At 47.1% G+C, this 19,033-nt stretch overlaps 1 long non-coding RNA gene across 1 annotated transcript; it reads left to right on the top strand.

Annotated features, from left to right (window-relative positions):
• The first annotated feature begins 2,492 nt into the window (after positions 1-2,492).
• Positions 2,493-11,235, top strand: LOC123747961 (uncharacterized). Its single transcript, XR_006771734.2, has 2 exons — positions 2,493-3,631; positions 10,994-11,235. It is a non-coding gene; the product is annotated as an uncharacterized lncRNA (long non-coding RNA).
• The last annotated feature ends 7,798 nt before the right edge of the window (positions 11,236-19,033 follow it).

Genomic DNA, 19,033 nt, shown 5'->3' with positions numbered 1-19,033 from the left:
TTCTTCACACCTCACAGTGGCGACTTTCTTCTGGAGATTTGATAGCGTTTACCCTGGTGGCTGGGTAATGGCGTCTCCTCGTGAGCACCACGTGAACACGCCTACTCGTGAGCGTTTCAACACGTGGACTGGCGTCTTCTTCCGCCCCGCTCCGTGTCCCGCGTTTATTAACCAAATTATTTATTATGGATATTATCATTTCTCGCGGTTGTGCTTGAAATGCTCGGGTTAGGACGGGTTTATTATTTGGAAGAGTCAAATATTATTATTTGCCAGTTCTATGATAGTAAACGAACAATGGAGAAGAATTAATGTCTCTCCAGGGCATTCACTCGTGACGTTAATTTTATTACTAGATAACAGCTATAACTATAAACGCTCTATTTGGCTTTAGTTGGAGATCAGTTTATCTGTAATTAATTATCACACAGAACACCGTTGATTATGGAGAATCAAATTCAATTCTCAGGCGCATTGGATATAAATGTGTTTATTACAATGGAATCTGACGCAATACTGGCGTCGGGTGACGTAAGAATTCTAGCCTTACTGTACAGATGTAATTATTAGTACATGTGAACTCTACGTTGGGTTAATTTTAATCACTACAATGATTAGTAGAATTAGTAATAATTAATGAGAATACACAGTGTTGTATTCAATGTTGGAAATTTCCAACAATTGTTGTAGACAACCTATGCTCGAAAGGCGAGATCCAAGAGTCAATGCTCGATCCTGCAGACACAACTAGGTGAGTACAGGGTAGCAACACAAAAAATTCAGACCCCAACTAAAACGCAAAAAGTCATCCAGTGCCCTCGTTAAAGCAGAACAAAGCCGCCCATAACGGCTGAGGGCATACCAGGAGCCCACCACGGCTGAGGGCACACCAGGAGCCCACCATGGCTGAGGGAACACCAGGAGCCCACCATGGCTGAGGGAACACCAGGAGCCCACCATGGCTGAGGGCACACCAGGAGCCCACCACGGCTGAGGGCACACCAGGAGCCCACCACGACTGAGGGCACACCAGGAGCCCACCATGGCTGAGGGCACACCAGGAGCCCACCATGGCTGAGGGCACACCAGGAGCCCACCATGGCTGAGGCCACACCAGGAGCCCACCACGGCTGAGGGCACACCAGGAGCCCACCACGGCTGAGGGCACACCAGGAGCCCACCATGGCTGAGGGAACACCAGGAGCCCACCATGGCTGAGGGCACACCAGGAGCCCACCACGGCTGAGGGCACACCAGGAGCCCACCACGACTGAGGGCACACCAGGAGCCCACCATGGCTGAGGGCACACCAGGAGCCCACCATGGCTGAGGGCACACCAGGAGCCCACCATGGCTGAGGCCACACCAGGAGCCCACCACGGCTGAGGGCACACCAGGAGCCCACCACGGCTGAGGGCACACCAGGAGCCCACCATGGCTGAGGGCACACCAGGAGCCCACCATGGCTGAGGGCACACCAGGAGCCCACCATGGCTGAGGGCATACCAGGAGCCCACCACGGCTGAGGGCACACCAGGAGCCCACCATGGCTGAGGGCACACCAGGAGCCCACCATGGCTGAGGGCATACCAGGAGCCCACCACGGCTGAGGGCACACTAGGAGCCCACCATAGCTGAGGGCATACCAGGAGCCCACCACGGCTGAGGGCACACCAGGAGCCCACCATGGCTGAGGGCATACCAGGAGCCCACCACGCCTGAGGGCACACCAGGAGCCCACCGTGGCTGAGGGCACACCAGGAGCCCACCGTGGCTGAGGGCATACCACGAGCCCAACACGGCTGAGGGCATACAAGGAGCCCACCGTGGCTGAGGGCATACCAGGAGCCCACCACGGCTGAGGGCACACCAGGAGCCCACCATGGCTGAGGGCATACCAGGAGCCCACCACGGCTAAGGGCACACCAGGAGCCCACCACAGCTGAGGGCACACCAGGAGCCCACCACGGCTTAGGGCACACCAGGAGCCCACCACGGCTGAGGGCACACCAGGAGCCCACCAAGACCCACCAACTCCTGGCACCTCGCAGCCAAGCCGGCGCCGGACACCTTCACCCCTCTCGAAGACCCAGCCAGAAAACGTTCGAAATCTAGCAACTATCCCGTGCTTCAAGGTTATATGTGCGCCAGGCGTCGTAACAATCCGGACCGTTGACTAGGAATGCCAATCGACAGAATCAAAATCCAAAATCACGAAACAACGTGATCCGGCGGCCTCCAGGCGGAGCAGGTGTCCAGACGTTCAGTCGTCGTCAAGCTTGAACTAGGGGTCGTCAACACCCAACCCGTCCTCGACTCAATTCCATTACATCCAGCGGTCGACCCCACAGACGCATTCATAAATTTTAACTTGCTGTTCATTCAAAACAGGAATTTTCTCCAATATATATTAATATTATAATATATTAGCATATTGTGCATATATAGGCATAGGTTAGGTAGATTAGGTATATAGGTTTTGTTGACGATTATTTGTCTTTGTAGTACGTGAGTGAAGCATTTACTGCATAGTGGTTCGAACAAAATTCGTCAATGAAGCACTTGTTATGGAAGTGTTCGAACGAAATCAGTTGTGAGTCGTGTGTAAACCGTTTTTCATTCATAAACAAGGGAGGTTTGGCGGGTGCAAGGTAACATTTGGGTCTTTGTTTGGAGGACGGGCTGCAACACCTTGTGTGTTGACACTTTGGGCACCTCGTGGGTCCTTGTTGACGTCGCTTAAACTCCGGAGCTGCTGGGACTTATTATAAATAATTTTTTTCTAGGTAATACTTTAACCATCGTTCTATTGTTTATTTTAAACATTTAAACGTATATGTCCATGTCAATGATGGACATATACGATGTATTAATTTGGCATTAGTATTTAACCTTTTAATTTATTAATTAAAAAGGCCTGACTGGTCTACCTGGAAATTTTCATGTGGCTCTCAATTTGTTTCTGGGCAGATAAATATTTTTTATCCGTTTTGTGTGTTAATTCTCATTATTTCCTAAAATGATTCCGGCTTGTAATAAACCAGAAACACGTTCAGGTGTTAGCTAAATATAATCTACATCAAAATGTTAATATACTAGTATATACTAGCTAGGTTTCAACTAACAATGTGGCAACTCAGGTCATAAAAAGAAATCCCACCAGATTCAACTAACACGAGATATAACATAACATTCTTCTAGAATGTTCTGGAGGGATGAAGGTTGACGCATTATCCTTGTGATTGCGTCAGTGTTCTCTGCTTGATTCCGTATATTTTATTTATCCAATTTTTTAAAATTTATTCCACTAAGTGTTCATCCATAACGATAATAACCTTTGAGGACGACCGCATAGAGCTTTGGTGCTTGATAGGACCGCTTAGTGGTTTGGGATCGACGTAAGAGTTACATATCACGTAAGTGGAAACGTAGGTGCTCCATGAGTTCTGGTCTGGAGTTGTCTTTGATTATTGTGTTAGCAACACTCAGGTTCCTGTGTTACATCTGGAGAGCAAAGTTTACATTGTGTAATCATACTTTCGCACCTCTCACAGGATGGCCTCGCTGGTGCTGATGACGGAGGCACAAATCTTTCGTCTTCCACCTAACGTAGGACGACCTCGACCCCCAGGTGAGTCTAAGTCTCTGCCTGATGCCTCAGGTGAGTCATAAGTCTCTGCCTGATGCCTCAGTTGAGTCGTAAGTCTCTGCCTGGTGCGTCGTAAGTCTCTGCCTGATGCCTCAGGTGAGTCATAAGTCTCTGCCTGATGCCTCAGTTGAGTCGTAAGTCTCTGCCTGATGCCTCAGTTGAGTCGTAAGTCTCTGCCTGATGCCTCAGGTGAGTCGTAAGTCTCTGCCTGATGCCTCAGGTAAGTCGTAAGTCTCTGCCTGATGCCTCAGGTGAGTCGTAAGTCTCTGCCTGATGCCTCAGGTGCGTCGTAAGTCTCTGCCTGATGCCTCAGGTGAGTCAGTAAGTCTCTGCTAGACATAAATAATCCTCGCCCCTCAGGTGAGTCCTAAGTTAGAGGAGGAATTTTTCATAGAATTCTTCGTTTTTTCATTTCTTCGTTATTTTTCATACAATTTTAGTAAATTCGTTAGGATTGATTTTCCTTCTCTTAAACTATGCTGTTGTCTGGTTAAATACATAATTACGTATTTAAAATCGTCTTTAGGTGTTTAACCAATCACATCCTTATTTTTCTTTCGATTATTTTGCAGGGGATGATGGTTAGCTACACTGTCGATAGTTAATTACCTCTACCATATCTCCTTTCTAGTATATTGGTACCACAATCGCCTTCTTTCAGCAGCTGGGAAACTAGCTTTGCAATAGTTTTTGTTCCTCCACGTTGATACATTGTCTGGTCCAATGGTTTCATTCAATCTCGGTACTAACTGTCTCGTTACTCAGCCCGTCCTCCAAACAAAGACCAAAAATATTATTCCATGCACCCACCAAACCCCTTGTTTATGCAACCCGTCCTCGATTCAAGTCCATTGCATCCAGCGGTCGACCCCACAGACGCATTCATAAATTTTAATGTGCTGTTCATTCAAAACGGGAATTTCCTCAAGTATAAATTAATATTATAATATATTAGCATATTGTGCATATATAGGCATAGGTTAGGTTAGGTTAGGTGTTTAGGTTCTGTTGGCGATTATTTGTAGTACGTGGGTGAAGCATTTATAGCGTTGTGATTCGAACAAAATTCGTCAGTGAAACACTTGTTCCGGATATGTTCGAACGTCAGCAGTTGTGAGTCGTGTGTAAACCGCTTTTCATTCATATACAGGGGGTTTGGCGGGTGGATGGAATCACTTTTGGATCTTTGTTTGGAGGACGGGCTGGTTTATGAATGAAGAACGGTTTACTCACGACTCACAACTGATTTCGTCCGATCACTTCCGGAACAAGTGCTTTACTGACGAGTTTTGTTCGAACCACAACGCTTTAAATGCTTCACCCACAAACTACAAATACAAATAATTGCCAACAGAACCTCAACACCTAACCTAACCTAACCTATGCCTATATTGCACAATATGCTAGTATATTATAATAGTAATTTATATTTGAGAAAATTCCCGTTGTGAATGATCTGCATGTAAAATTTATGAATGCGTCTGTGGGGTCGACCGCTGGATGTAATGGACTTGAGTCGAGGACGGGTTGCGTTACTATCTCTGCTTTTACCTCAGAATTCGTCATTGCCTTCACACTGTCGTGAACATGCCATGGAAACCGGCATTTCGTTTCTATTATAATCCTTGTTATTTTATGTATGTTCGCCTAATCTTTAGCATAAACTAGTTACATACTCAGCTGATAGCAGTAGACTACTATCAGCTGCTTTTAAAAGACTGACTAGATCACCAACCTAGAAGGGCAGGTCAGAGACCGGCCTCGCAGATAACAGCAAGTAAGTTGTGTTAAGAAGTTAACTTCCATAACTTCCACTTATTTTATATCCCACCTTTCTACTTCCCCTCAAGGGTAGTTCCTTGATTGCCAATCAATCTTTCGATGGTTTATGTCTACCTTGATTAGTTATTTTACTGTCATTCTGTGTGTTGCTGTTGCTGTTAAGTGAGATATCTGAAGAAAGGTTGTGAGGAAGGAAGAGGTTGTGCACATGTATGCACGCTTTTAGCTTAACCCTGTACATACCTATATATGCAGTTTGTTCACTCGAAAGATTCAGAATTGTGTTTCCAGGCAAGTATGAGGTCTGAACACTTCCGTTCTCCTTGCCTATCTGTAAATATGTACCTAGGAGTTGGTTACCTGTTGAGGCTTGCATCATGTGGTGCCTTCATTCATCAACTCCTACATAATTAAAACACTAAATGATGGAAGAAAGAAGAATGTTACAAAAAGGAACTATGTACCACCGCGCCACCAACCAAGGGAGCCTCCTCCTGCCTCCATGCTGTGCCGGGCATTGTTGTTGTTGTTGTATAAGGCACACTCTCATGCCACGCAACTGGGTTCCGCCCTGGAACTTTTTCTACTACTTCAACGCTTCCTCTCAAAGACTAACAGGAAACCATACGTCTGAATATTTTTACAATTTTGGGATTAAACGTTGCCCAAATGCTTTCTGCACAATTGTCCCGACTTATCTTTCCCACAACGTTTTGGAAACGTTCGTGGAGGTTGCAACAAAGTTTTATGTTTGTTGGGCACACACACACACACACACACACACACACACACACACACACACACACACACACACACACACACACACACACACACACACACCTCACAGCACCGTGGAACATCACCGCACACAGGGACGGGGGAAGAAAAGAGGATACTACCTGTGACTGGATCAACCAGGTATCAGGGAAATTCAGCAAAAAAACTGAGGGAAATGAATGAAATAATTCAGAGGCTCCATTGAGGACTGCGGGAAACCAAGGAAGAGTTAAGGAGACTCAGGGAAAATCTGAATTCGAACCAGTTCGAGGCAAGCAACCTCCTGGAACTAAGGGATGAAGCTGATTGCAGAAATGCTGCAAAACAATCCAAGTGCCAAGGCTGCTTTAGAGGTAGCAGCTATGAAAGTAGCTAATTTCTCAGGAAGCTGCAAAGTGCACTACACATATGCTGAAAATAGCTGTTACACTTGTAGAAGTACAGGAACCGGAAGGATCTAACCAGGAGTGATGAAGGAAGAACCAAACAACTGTGACAAAGATCTTGGAAGGTTTGGATATGGTTGGGGTTAATGGCAATATTGAGAAGGTTTTCAGGCTGGACTGCTACAAGAAGGAAAGGAAACGACTGATAACGTTAGTGCTCACGAACGAGACAACAAAAGAGGAAATCCTATCCAGGAAAAGCAGACTTATGAGGTTAAGGGAATAAAGGACGTTTTTCTGCAAAGCGACATGACGAGGGAAGAGAATGGAGGGCTGCAGAAGCAAGGAGGAGACGCAAAGACAGGGATGGGGATGAGGGGGTCGCAGGACTCTGCTCAGTTTCTCCAGTAACCTCAGAGGAGAGGGGATACCCCCCCCCCCAGAGGCAGTAGTAGTGGTGGTGGAGGAGGGGGAGGGGGGAGGGAGAGGCAGTAGTAGTGGTGGTGGAGGAGGAGGAGGGGAGGGAGAGGCAGTAGTGGTGGTGATGGTGGAGGAGGAGGAGGGGAGGGAGAGGCAGTAGTGGTGGTGGAGGAGGAGGAGGAGGGGAGGGAGAGGCAGTAGTGGTGGTGGAGGAGGAGGAGGGGAGGGAGAGGCAGTAGTGGTGGTGGTGGAGGAGGAGGGGAGGGAGCGGCAGTAGTGGTGGTGGTGGAGGAGGAGGGGAGGGAGAGGCAGTAGTGGTGGTGGAGGAGGAGGAGGGGAGGGAGAGGCAGTAGTGGTGGAGGAGGAGGAGGAGGGGAGGGAGAGGCAGTAGTGGTGGTGGAGGAGGAGGAGGGGAGGGAGAGGCAGTAGTGGTGGTGGTGGAGGAGGAGGGGAGGGAGAGGCAGTAGTGGTGGTGGAGGAGGAGGAGGGGAGGGAGAGGCAGTAGTGGTGGTGGAGGAGGAGGAGGAGGGGAGGGAGAGGCAGTAGTGGTGGTGGTGGAGGAGGAGGGGAGGGAGAGGCAGTAGTGGTGGTGGAGGAGGAGGGGAGGGAGAGGCAGTAGTGGTGGTGGAGGAGGAGGAGGAGGGGAGGGAGAGTAGTAGTAGTGGATGAAGAGGCAGCAGTAGTAGTGGGTCACCGTGTGCCACCTAGTGAGCACACGCACTAGGTGGCACACGGTGCGTGTGTCCCCTATTGCATGTGCGTAGGGGCACACGCAATAGGGGACACAGGTGGAAACTGAGCGCTCAAAGGAGCCACAGAGATATTAGAAAGAACTTTTTTAGTGTCAGAGTGGTTGACAAATGGAATGCATTAGGAAGCAATGTGGTGGAGGCTGACTCCATACACAGTTTCAAGTGTAGATATGATAGAGCCCAGTAGGCTCAGGAACCTGTCCACCTGTTGATTGACGGTTGAGAGGCGGGACCAAAGAGCCAGAGCTCAACCCTCGCAAGCACAACTAGGTGAGTACAACTAGGTGAGTACACACACACACACACACACACACACACACACACACACACACACAAGAATATCATCAAAAGAATATCATCAGCGGCATATGCTAGACTGGCCAACATAAGAACTGCCTTTAGAAACTTGTGTAAGGAATCTTTAAGAACCCTGTATACCACTTATGTAAGACCAATCCTGGAGTATGCAGCTCCAGCCTGGAGTCCATACCTAATTAAACACAAGACAAAGTTAGAGAAGATTCAGCGGTATGCCACCAGGCTCGTCCCGGAACTGAGAGGATTGAGCTACGAGGAAAGGCTAAAGGAGCTGAACCTCACATCCCTGGAAAACAGAAGAGTAAGAGGAGACATGATAACCACCTACAAAATTCTCAGGGGAATTGACAGGGTGGACAAAGACAAACTCTTCAGCACGGGTGGGACACGAACAAGGGGACACATGTGGAAACTTAGTACCCAGATGAGCCACAGAGACGTTAGAAAGAATTTTTTCAGTGTCAGAGTAGTTAGTAAATGGAATGCATTAGGCAGTGATGTGGTGGAGGCTGACTCCATACACAGTTTCAAATGTAGATATGATAGAGCCCAGTAGGCTCAGGAATCTGTACACCAGTTGATTGACAGTTGAGAGGCGGGACCAAAGAGCCAAAGCTCAACCCCCGCAAGCACAATTAGGTGAGTACAATTAGGTGAGTACACACACACACACACACACACACACACACACACACACACACACACACACACACACACACACACACACACACACACACACACACACACACACAGGAACGAGTATGTCAGTGTGAGAAGAGCAGCTGAGAAAAGGTATGAAAATGATACAGCTAATAAAGCCAAGACCGAACCCAAGCTACTACACAGTCACATCAGGAGGAAGACAACAGTGAAGGAACAGGTGATGAAACTTAGGGTGGGCGAGGACAGGTACACAGAGAATGACAAAGAGGTGTGTGAAGAACTCAACAAAAGGTTCCAGGAGGTCTTTGCAATAGAACAGGGAGATGTCGCGGTACTAGAAGAGGTGGCAGCAAACCAGGTGACCTTGGATAGGTTCGAAATTACAAGAGATGAGGTCAAGAAGCACCTATTGGAGCTGGATGTGAGAAAAGCTGTTGGGCCGGATGGAATCTCGCCATGGGTATTGAAAGAGTGTGCAGGAGCACTTTGCCTACCACTCTCCATAGTGTATAGTAGGTCACTGGAAACGGGGGACCTACCAGAAATATGGAAGACTGCTAATGTAGTACCAATATACAAAAAGGGTGACAGACAAGAGGCACTGAACTACAGGCCAGTGTCCTTAACTTGTATACCATGCAAGATGATGGAGAAGATTGTGAGAAAAAACCTAGTAACACATCTGGAGAGAAGGGACTTCGTGACAACCCATCAACATGGGTTCAGGGAGGGTAAATCTTGCCTTACAGGATTGATAGAATTCTACGATCAGGTGACAAAGATTAAACAAGAAAGAGAAGGGTGGGCGGACTGCATTTTTTTGGACTGTCGGAAAGCCTTTGACACAGTACCCCATAAAAGGTTGATGCATAAGCTAGAGAAACAGGCAGGAGTAACTGGGCGCTCCAGTGGATAAGGGAGTACCTAAACAATAGGAAGCAGAGAGTTACAGTGAGGGGTGAGACCTCAGACTGGCGTGAAGTCACCAGTGGAGTCCCACAGGGCTCTGTACTTGGACCTATCCTGTTTCTGATATACGTAAATGATCTCCCAGAGGGTATAGACTCATTCCTCTCAATGTTTGCTGACGACGCCAAAATTATGAGAAGGATTAAGACAGAGGAGGACAGCTTGAGGCTTCAAGAAGACCTGGACAAGCTGCAGGAATGGTCGAACAAATGGCTGTTAGAGTTTAATCCAAGCAAATGTAATGTAATGAAGATAGGGGTAGAAAGTAGGAGACCAGATACAAGGTATCATTTGGGAGATGAAATACTTCACGAGTCAGAGAGAGAGAAAGACCTGGGGGTTGATATCACGCCAGACCTGTCCCCTGATGCTCATATCAAGAGGATAACAGCAGCAGCATATGCCAGGTTGGCTAACATAAGAACGGCCTTTAGAAACTTGTGTAAGGAATCTTTCAGAACATTATATACCACATATGTCAGACCAATCCTGGAGTATGCGGCACCAGCATGGAGTCCATATCTAGTCAAGCATAAGACTAAAATGGAAAAGGTTCAAAGGTTTGCCACCAGGCTAGTACCCGAGCTCAGAGGTATGAGCTACGAGGAGAGACTACGGGAATTAAACCTCACTTCGTTGGAAGACAGAAGAGTTAGGGGGGACATGATCACCACATTCAAGATCCTCAAGGGAATTGACAGGGTAGATAAAGACAGGCTGCTTAACACAAGGGACACACGCACTTGGGGACACAGGTGGAAACTGAGTGCCCAAAGGCGGGACCAAAGAGCCAGAGCTCAACCCCCGCAAGCACAACTAGGTGAGTACAACTAGGTGAGTACACACACACACACACACACACACACACAGGAAGCAGCCAGTAACATCCTGTCTAACTCCCAAGTACCTATTTACTTGCTAGGTAACAGGTGCATCAGAGTGAAAGAAACTCTGCCCATTTGTCTCTGCCTAGTCCGGGAATCGAACCCGGGCTACAGGATTACGTGTCCCGGGGGAGATAATTCCTAGCTCTACCAGGTACTCAAAGTTCAATACACTGTGGTCACTCATTCCCAAGGGCGCTTCCATCTTAACTTCCCTTATATTCCACTCATTTAGGGTAAATGTCAAATCCAGCATTGCTGGTTCATCTTCTCCTCTCATTCTTGTTGGTTGGTTCAAATGTGCGTGCGTGTGCGTGTATGTGTGCGTGTGTGCATGTGCGTCTCCTGTATATCACCTGGATATCAATCAAATTATTCTTTTCCCATTTTCAGGCCCGGTGTTGCCCAGCTGTGCGTGTGTCCGCGACCAGCCCTGCCCATGCAGAAACAGCGGCAAACCCTATTTTGTAATTCACCCATAGAACTCTTGCCATGTTCACAAGTAGTCTCTGGTTCTCAATATATACACATGTATTACTGAGGCGTTGAGGATACTCGCGTGTTATTTAGAGCTGATAACAATTATATGAGTAAACATGTGTGGAAATACATGCTAATAAATGAGGTTTAATGTGCGTTTTTATTTCATTGACAAAAATCAGTAGCATTTCCAGTATGTATTTAATTCTATACAAATGTTCATTTGATTTATAGTCACAGCAGTAAAATATTGACGGTAGTGTTGACTAGTTAGATAGTAGAGCTCTGAGAAGAGTAATGAGCAGTGAGACAGTAATGAGCAGTGAGACAGTACTGGAGACAGTAATGACTTGTGAGGCAGTCCTGGGACAGTATTGACGAATGAGACATTATTGAGTAGTGAGAGTGAAACAGGGCAGTGAAACAGTACTGTGAACAGTAATGACCGGTGAGTCATTACTGTGGACAGTAATGACCAGTGTGGCAGTACAGTATTCTCACGGTACTCTCTCTACAGCTCTGAGCTGCAATCCCAAAATGTCACATTCTTCGAAATAAAGCTCATAAGTTTATTGTTACGGGCTCTATCAGCAAGTAACTCTGGTTATTTTTCGTGCCTCTTTCTTCACGGATCCAATCCCAAGTCAAGGTAAAGTTACCAAGACTTAGCAGTAATAGACAATCGAAAAGGGGAAGGGGTTAAACAATGGACAACACCATCACCAAATGTACCTAAATAATATGTATAGGTAATTATAAGCAATAATATACTCCAATATATATACATCACATATAAGGCCGAACGTGTCACTTTCACTCTGAACACCTCAACACCCTTTGCTGTGTTCTATCACGGCGAGTCCTCCTTCTTGCACAACTCTCAGGGCTCCTCCCCTGTATGCCCTTCTTCTGATAAACATACACCGGTGAGACCCCTTCAACAAGTCTCAAGCCAGTCTTCCACAGTATTCCTCAAAGGGTTTCAACAGCCACTCTAGCAACACTCTCGCTAGCTACCTCTCAAGGCTTCACCAGAAGCAAACCTGGAACATCTGTCGGTCCTAGTGGACCGACAGATGTTCACTCAGTCTACGAACACAACTTGCCCATCCCGGGATACGTCGTTCCAACATAAGTAGCCAGCGAGCTACTGGTGTTGGAAGCCTTGTGTTCCCAAGGACAGGATAGTTGATAGATTTTGAAAGTTTTCTGGCTGGTTCTTCGGACGGGATGACGGTGTCCGGCGCCGGCTTGGCCGAGAGGTGCCTGGAGTTGTTATGTCTTGGTGGGCTCCTGGTGTGGCCTCAGCCGTGGTGGGCTCCTGGTGTGGCCTCAGCCGTGGTGGGCTCCTGGTGTGCCCTCAGCCGTGGTGGGCTCCTGGTGTGCCCTCAGCCGTGGTGGGCTCCTGGTGTGTCCTCAGCCGTGGTGGGCTCCTGTTGTGTCCTCAGCCGTGGTGGGCTCCTGGTGTGTCCTCAGCCGTGGTGGGCTCCTGGAGTGCCCTTAGCCGTGGTGGGCTCCTGGAGTGCCCTTAACCGTGGTGGGCTCCTGGAGTGCCCTTAGCCGTGGTGGGCTCCTGGAGTGCCTTTAGCCGTGGTGGGCTCCTGGTGTGTCCTCAGCCGTGGTGGGCTCCTGGTGTGCCCTCAGCCGTGGTGGGCTCCTGGTGTGCCCTCAGTCATGGTGGGCTCCTGGTGTGGCCTCAGCCGTGGTGGGCTCCTGGAGTGCCCTCAGCCGTGGTGGGCTCCTGGAGTGCCCTCAGCCGTGGTGGGCTCCTGGAGTGCCCTCAGCCGTGGTGGGCTCCTGGTGTGCCCTCAGCCATGGTGGGCTCCTGGTGTGCCCTCAGCCGTGGTGGGCTCCTGGTGTGCCCTCAGCCGTGGTGGGCTCCTGGTGTGCCCTCAGCCATGGTGGGCTCCTGGTGTGCCCTCAGTCGTGGTGGGCTCCTGGTGTGCCCTCAGCCGTGGTGGGCTCCTGGAGTGCCCTCAGCCGTGGTGGGCTCCTGGAGTGCCCTCAGCCGTGGTGGGCTCCTGGTGTGCCCTCAGCCATGGTGGGCTCCTGGTGTGGCCTCAGCCGTGGTGGGCTCCTGGTGTGGCCTCAGCCGTGGTGGGCTCCTGGAGTGCCCTCAGCCGTGGTGGGCTCCTGGAGTGCCCTCAGCCATGGTGGGCTCCTGGTGTGGCCTCAGCCGTGGTGGGCTCCTGGTGTGCCCTCAGCCGTGGTGGGCTCCTGGAGTGCCCTCAGCCATGGTGGGCTCCTGGTGTGGCCTCAGCCGTGGTGGGCTCCTGGTGTGGCCTCAGCCGTGGTGGGCTCCTGTTGTGTCCTCAGCCGTGGTGGGCTCCTGGTGTGCCCTCAGCCATGGTGGGCTCCTGGTGTGCCCTCAGCCATGGTGGGCTCCTGGTGTGGCCTCAGCCATGGTGGGCTCCTGGTGTGCCCTCAGCCATGGTGGGCTCCTGGTGTGTCCTCAGCCGTGGCGGGCTCCTGGTGTGCCCTCAGCCGTGGTGGGTTCCTGGTGTGGCCTCAGCCGTGGTGGGCTCCTGGTGTGGCCTCAGCCGTGGTGGGCTTCTGGTGTGGCCTCAGCCGTGGTGGGCTCCTGGTGTGGCCTCAGCCGTGGTGGGCTCCTGGTGTGCCCTCAGCCGTGGTGGGCTCCTGGTGTGCCCTCAGCCGTGGTGGGTAGCTGGGTTCTCCTCTAATGGAGGGCACTGGATGACTTTTTGTGTTTTAATTTGGTGCCGAATTTTTGGTTTTGTTACCCTGTGCTCTGTGTGGGGCGGGGCCGGTGCTTGTCACCCTGAGGGACTCCTGGGGCTCCCCAGTGTTCTCTGTGTGGGGCGGGGCCGGTGCTTGTCACCCTGAGGGACTCCTGGGGCTCCACAATTATCTGCCCGTCTGTTCGTTTATTTGGCATGAGGCACATTAACTTCCGCTGATAAGCGACTTTCATGTACCTAAATACATGATGGAATGAGTGTAATTACATAAAATGGAAAATGTTTAATTTTTTCAGATTTTTTGTAGTATTTTACTAAATTTTTTAGTATTTTACTAAGCTCTCCTCACCGGAGACCTCCCACACACCAACGATAGACAATTATATATTTTTAAAAGAAAGAAAGATTTAGTTAAGAGACATAGACAGAGAGACCGGTAGATAGAAACAAAGACAAAGGAGACAGAGATAGACAAAGACAGAGACAGACAGTATAGTTGGATGGATAGACGGATGGTAATAGAGATGGCTGGATAGATAGATAGATAGATATATAGACAGATAGATAGTAAAATTGGTACATGGATGGGTAGATAGATGGATATATGGATTGATAGATGAATTTATAGATGGGGTATATTGTTTGGACAGATGGTTGGATGGATAGTCGGATAGGTTGCTGGTATATATATGTGTAAATGGACGGATATATAGATGAGTACATGGATCATTAAATAGATGGATTGATAAAATATTAATGGATGGATAACCAAATACATTGAAGGATAGATATATACATAAGTGGATGGAATGACTATTATTTGGTGGATAATTGGATGGAGAGAAAGGTCGATGAATAAATAGATGGGTGACCAGATTGATAGATGAATGAATAGATTCATTTATTCATTCAGATAGATGATTGGAGGGAAAGATAAATGGATGTAAATAGATTAATGGACCGATGGAGAGATATATCGTTAGATTGATAGATGGGTAGATAGATAGGCAGATAGACACTTGGATTGATGGAATGATAGATGGGTGAATAGGATAGATAACTGAATGGATAGACAATTGAATGGATAGATGGATAGATAGATGATTAAATGATTGGACAGATGTATACATTGATGGATAGATGTTTGGATAGAAGGAAAAATAGATGGCCGTATAGAAAGAGAGATACATATATTGAATGATAGATGGATGAATTGATGAATAGATGGATGAATTGAAGGATAGATGATGATAGATGGATAATCAATGTATAGATTAATGGATGGACAGATAAATAAGACAGATGGAAGACTGTCAACCTGGGAATCCCGGATTACCCCCATTGTATACCAATCAAGAAAGTTTGTTTATCTCACTGTCTGTCTGTTCAAAGTAGGAGACAAGACGCTGAGGCTTGCATCATCAAGGTTTGAAAAGGGAACGGTCTGTGGTACGGGACAGAGATAGGCTGGTTGGTGTCACTAGCATTCAAAAGCGAACAGTATACTAGTCATATTTTGACCCCCAGGACGATTTTTGGCTTTGCCTACCAGATACAAATATAAAAATATTTTGAAAACTGAAATATCAAAATATATTTTTATATTTGGAAATATGCACCATTATTCACTGATCTCGGGGAAAGATATATAAATATTTGGCCACAAGAGCATAAAAATGACGTATGTCTCATAGCTACAAAGTCTTTCACACGACCAACAGCTTTTTCAACGTATATAGATATCTAGAGTGTATTTTGTAATAATTCTCACTGCTAAGCTTCTTCCAACAGCGGACCATCCACGAGGCAATGGTAGGCACATATTGCTGTGTGTGTTTGAGAGAGAGAGAGAGAGAGAGAGAGAGAGAGAGAGAGAGAGAGAGAGAGAGAGAGAGAGAGAGAGAGAGAGAGAGAGAGAGAGAGAGAGAGACAGAGAGAGAGAAAGAGAGAGAGACAGAGAGAGAGAGAGAGGGAAAGAGAAAGAGACAGAGAGACAGAGAGAGAGAGACAGAGAGAAAGAGAGAAAATAAAAAAATAGATAAAAAGATATATATACACATACAGATATTCATATGAATATTGACTGAGAGAGGACCAGCTGGAGGCCAGTACTGACTGTCTCAACACTGAGAGAGGACCAGCTGGAGGCCAGTACTGACTGTCTCACGACTGAGAGAGGACCAGCTGGAGGCCAGTACTGACTGTCTCAACACTGAGAGAGGACCAGCTGGAGGCCAGTACTGACTGTCTCAACACTGAGAGAGGACCAGCTGGAGGCCAGTACTGACTGTCTCACGACTGAGAGAGGACCAGCTGGAGGCCAGTACTGACTGTCTCAACACTGAGAGAGGACCAGCTGGAGGCCAGACTCGACGTCTTCATGTACACTCGGGCCGTCTTAGAGCCACATCTGGCCACCTGCTGGTGACTGTCATTCCCCGGACATAACTACCATCTGATGACTGTACTGCGGCTGCTCCCATGTTGTTTCTATATCGTAGTTCATTATCGGAGACGCCTACACGCTCTTGGCGTCTCTAGTGTGGTATATAATGTTAACATGGTGATAGGTATATAATGTTAACACGGTGATAGGTATATAATGTTAACATGGTGATAGGTATATAATGTTAACATGGTGATAGGTATATAATGTTAACACGGTGATAGGTATATAATGTTAACATGGTGATAGGTATGTAATGTTAACACAGTGATAGGTATATATGGTTAACATGGTGATAGGTATGTAATGTTAACACAGTGATAGGTATATATGGTTAACATGGTGATAGGTATGTAATGTTAACATGGTGATAGGTATATAATGTTAACACAGTGATAGGTATATATGGTTAACATGGTGATAGGTATGTAATGTTAACACAGTGATAGGTATATATGGTTAACATGGTGATAGGTATGTAATGTTAACATGGTGATAGGTATATAATGTTAACACAGTGATAGGTATATATGGTTAACATGGTGATAGGTATGTAATGTTAACATGGTGATAGGTATATAATGTTAACATAGTGATAGGTATAACGTTAAAATGGTGTTATGTATATAGAGATAACATAGGTTTATGTACACAATGTTAACATTGTGTTATGGATGTAATGTAAACATTGTGTTATGCATCTAATGTTAACACTGTGTTATGTATATAACATTAACATAGTGTTATATATGTGATGTTTAAAGGGTGTAATGTATATAATGTTAAAAATGGTGCTAAGGACGTAATGTTAAATGGTGTTATGTATTTAATATCAACTTTGTGTTATGTATGTAAGGGTAACACAGTGTTATGTTTATAATGTTAACATAGTATATTGCACATAATGTTAACATAGTATAATGTATATAATGTTAACATAGTATAATGCATGTAATGTTAACATAGTATAATGCACATAATGTTAATATTGTATAAACAGTATAACATTACCGTGGAGTGGCGTATATAAACATATCATTGTGACGACATGAGATTTTCTTTGAATGATAATGTTTTGCAGTAGAAAGAGACAGATTTGACAACACTCTGAGAAGAACGTCTCCCTCTGCCTTAAGTCTACTCTTAAGACATAATGAATCTTACATAACCTGACCTGACCTGACCAAACCTAATCTTAGATCTACTCTTGAACACATACTGAATCTTATCTAACCTGAGTAGACCAAACCAAACCTAATTTAACTTAAGGTGCGTCAAACCCCGAGACCCTTGGAATCCCTTTGGACCCCCTCTGTATGACTAACCATCCTGTGTGATGGGGATTTCTTAGCATCGCCTAGTTAGCTTTTTTGACACACTGTACTCCACTTCATATAGTCTAGGGTAGCTGCACTAATGCAGATGTACTTCATATCTTAATAAAAAAAAAAATTGAACCTTGTTATTGCCGGATTGGTTCAGTGTCAATGAACTGTCCTGGGGATTTCGCAGACCATTACAAACATGGACCTCAGTGCATGGATGTCCTATATTATTCAGTTATCCTTCTTCCACCTCACACTTAACTCACCGTTTTACTTCAAATACGCGCTTATTATCTACACACACAAACATATAACATACACGCCTATTCAAAACACACATTTCAAAATGCCAAACATGTTCTAACTTGTCAGACAAACCCACAAAACATACCACAAGCCCAACTTCAAAACATGAATCCAAACCTAACATGGCACCTCGTTGAGAGGGGGGGGGGGGGGTAGAGGGGTGAGACTAACCAGTTGCTGCCAAAACGAATTAATTTTGGTCACCTTTACTACTACTGGGACCTGTATGTGGTGAGGGAGGGAGGGGGCAGGGGAGGGAACATGTGAGTGATGAGGGAGAGAGGGAGGGGGCAGGGGAGGGAACATGTGAGTGGTGAGGGAGAGAGGGAGGGGGCAGGGGAGGGAACATGTGTGGAGAGAGAGGGAGGGGGCAGGGGAGGGAACATGTGTGGAGAGAGAGAGGGAGGGGGCAGGGGAGGGAACATGTGAGTGGTGAGGGAGGGAGGGGTCAGGGGAGGGAACATGTGTGTGGTGAGGGAGGGAGGGGGCAGGGGAGGGAACATGTGAGGAGAGAGAGAGAGGGAACATGTGTGTGGTGAGGGAGGGAGGGGGACAGGGGAGGGAACATGTGTGTTGTGAGGGAGGGAGGGGGCAGGGGAGGGAACATGTGTAGGGAGAGAGGGAGGGGTCAGGGGAGGGAACATGTGTAGGGAGAGAGGGAGGGGTCAGGGAAGGGAACATGTGTGGAGAGGGAGGGAGGGGTCAGGGGAGGGAACCGTTCAGGGAATTATCAAGGTGCGGGGAATACCATTGAGCACTCTGTTGTTTGAAGACATGTGTTTGTGCTCGTGCTCGCCTCTGACTGAACTTATGTAAACATTCTCTCCTAGATGTACCCTTCTAGATGCTCCTTATTCACCTAGATGTAGTCTCTTAGATGTTCCTTATTCACCTAGATGTACTCACCTAGATGCTCCTTATTCACCTAGATGTAGTCGCCTAGATGTTCCTTATTCACCTAGATGTACTCACCTAGATGTTCCTTATTCACCTAGATGTAGTCGCCTAGATGTTCCTTATTCACCTAGATGTACTCACCTAGATGTTCCTTATTCACCTAGATGTAGTCGCCTAGATGTTCCTTATTCACCTAGATGTACTCACCTAGATGTTCCTTATTCACCTAGATGTAGTCGCCTAGATGTTCCTTATTCACCTAGATGTACTCACCTAGATG

The sequence above is a fragment of the Procambarus clarkii genome, chromosome 46, assembly GCF_040958095.1.
Source record: "Procambarus clarkii isolate CNS0578487 chromosome 46, FALCON_Pclarkii_2.0, whole genome shotgun sequence".
NCBI classification, from domain to species: Eukaryota; Metazoa; Arthropoda; class Malacostraca; order Decapoda; family Cambaridae; genus Procambarus; species Procambarus clarkii.
The sequence above is the reverse complement of the archived record's forward strand: the minus strand, read 5'-3'. Positions and strand labels throughout refer to the sequence as shown.